Source organism: Gavialis gangeticus, unplaced genomic scaffold (genome assembly GCF_001723915.1).
Source record: "Gavialis gangeticus isolate Ggan-Ray unplaced genomic scaffold, GavGan_comp1, whole genome shotgun sequence".
NCBI classification, from domain to species: Eukaryota; Metazoa; Chordata; order Crocodylia; family Gavialidae; genus Gavialis; species Gavialis gangeticus.
The window spans coordinates 3,670,930-3,673,138 of NW_017729000.1; the positions used below are offsets into that span (position 1 = coordinate 3,670,930).

At 61.6% G+C, this 2,209-nt stretch overlaps 1 protein-coding gene across 1 annotated transcript in view; it reads right to left on the minus strand.

Annotated features, from left to right (window-relative positions):
- LARP1 (La ribonucleoprotein domain family member 1) overlaps nucleotides 1-2,209 on the minus strand; it is a 119,666-nt gene that overhangs the window by 89,270 nt on the left and 28,187 nt on the right. The window lies entirely within an intron of this gene.

A 2,209-nucleotide genomic window follows, 5' to 3' on the forward strand; every position in this document is an offset into this window, starting at 1 on the left:
GTTGGTTGCCCCTAAGCATCATCTCCCCCCCGGCCCCTCGTGGACATGCGCCAGGATAATTTTCTCAAAGAGCTTCCCAGGATTGAGGTAAGACTAACTGGCCTGTAGTTTCCCGCATCCTCCTTCCTCCCCTTTTTGAAGATGGGAACCACGTTGGCCCTTTTTCCATTCTTGCTGTCTCCATCACCGCCATCCCCTGCTCCGTGGTCCTGCCCCGGGGTGCGGTGCCCCTGAGCCCTACCTCCCTGAGGCACGGTAAGGCCACACTGTCATTGCATCGTCCAGCTGGCCCCAGGCTCCAGAAAGTGCCGTCTGTCCAGCGGCTGACACTGTGCCCTCCATACCAGCGCCTGTCCACGCTACAAGATACCCGGCTGGCAGGGGAGCCAGGATCCGGCCGCCAGGTACAGGGTCCTGAGCATGCAGAAGCCCCCAGTGAAGCTTACCTGGCTCGGTCCTGCCAGGGCCCACTTGGGCCCCTGGATGGCTCCAGGGTCAGGAAAGTGGGGTAGCTGCATCTCCTTGCCCCACGCTTTGCCCCAGGCAGGGCTCGGACCTGCTGTCCTTGCTTTGCACTGACCAGGCTGGCGTGGGCAGCTCGCGTCCTGGTGCCGGTAGCATGAGGCACGTCCCTGGCTGCTGGCTTTCCCCCAGGGCATCATTCCTACCTCCCAGCATCAAAACACCTCCGCTCAGGCCAAAACAGGCAACGCGTCTCCCTGCTCTGAGCCTGGGCTTAGCCCCGGGGGAGCTCAGCCGCCCTGCAGGTGCCAATTTATAGGTCTTCCCCTGGGCCCCGTGTGCAGGTGCTGCCGCATTACCTGGGGGCAGCTGCAAAGGGCCCTGAAACCTCGTGGCATTTGCTTTGCAGGCTGGACCCGATGCCCTCTGCTCTCCTGGAGCTTCACGCCAGCCGGTCCTTCAGAGGCTGCCCTTGCTCAGCACTGGACAGGGGTCAGGGCTGCATCTTGCTCCTAGTGCCCATGTCGCCGCGACACCCCAGACCCTCCGCTCATGCCCACGTGCCGGACACATGCACCGATTTAAGCCTCGCAGTTTGGAAGCAAAGGCAAGAGGTCCCCGTCTGAGCGGCTCAACCAGGACACAGCTTCTGCCCTCCTCACGCGCAGTCTGGGGGAAGTCAAGCGCAGCGGGGACCGCCTGAACCCCCCCAGCTCCCTGCCACGGCGTTCCCGAAAGCCGTGACTCCGGGGTCGCATCCCTGGCGGAGACGGGGAATGGCGCTCACCGTGCACGGTCGCTGCTCCCTCGGGCTCTGGTCTCCCCGGTGCTCCCCCACGAGCCCACGTCCTGCCCGAATGGTCCTCCGGCACCGCGCTCCTTCCTCAAAGCCTCCTCGGCCCCTCTCCTCCCGTTTCTACGCCGGCTTCCCGACAGACTCGCCAGGCCCCGCGAGGCTCCCGGGCCTGCCCCAGCGTCGTCAAGGGCACCGCTGCAAAATAATGAGTCACAGGCACTCGGTGCTGGCACGCCGGAGCACAGACGAGCCCTGCGCTGCAAGCTGCAGCGACAGACGTGCGTCTCCCCGCCCCTGCAGTCGGGGCCGCAGGACCCGGGGCCTCTGGGCACGGGGGTCCCTGTGTGCTGCAGGGGGGGTTTAACACATGGGGCCGATCCCAAACTTGCTGAAGTCAATGCAAGTCACCCACGAGGCCTCTGATAGCAGTCATGAAGATTGCACCCAGAGAGCCCTAACTCCCTCTCAGCATCCTCTTGCCTCCCTCCATCAGCAGCCCCTGGGGAGAGCCCCTGCGAGGGCCTGGCTGCGGCTGTGCGTCTCCCTGCGCGGACCCTGGCAGACCCCACGTTCAGCGCAGGGCTCCCTCGCCGGCAGCTTCAGGCGGGTGTGCAGTGCTCCTCTGGCGTGTTGAAAAATTGTCACACACATGCACGTACATACCCACGTTGTCACATACATGCACATGAAAAATTGTCACACACATGCACATACATACTCACATTGTCACACACATGCACATGAAAAATTGTCACACACATGCACGTACATACCCATGTTGTCACACACATGCACATGAAAAGTTGTCATACACATGCACGTACATAACCACGTTGTCACACACATGCACATGAAAAGTTGTCACACACATGCATGTACATACCCACGTTGTCACACACATGCACATGAAAAGTTGTCACGCACATGCACATACATACCCATGTTGTCACA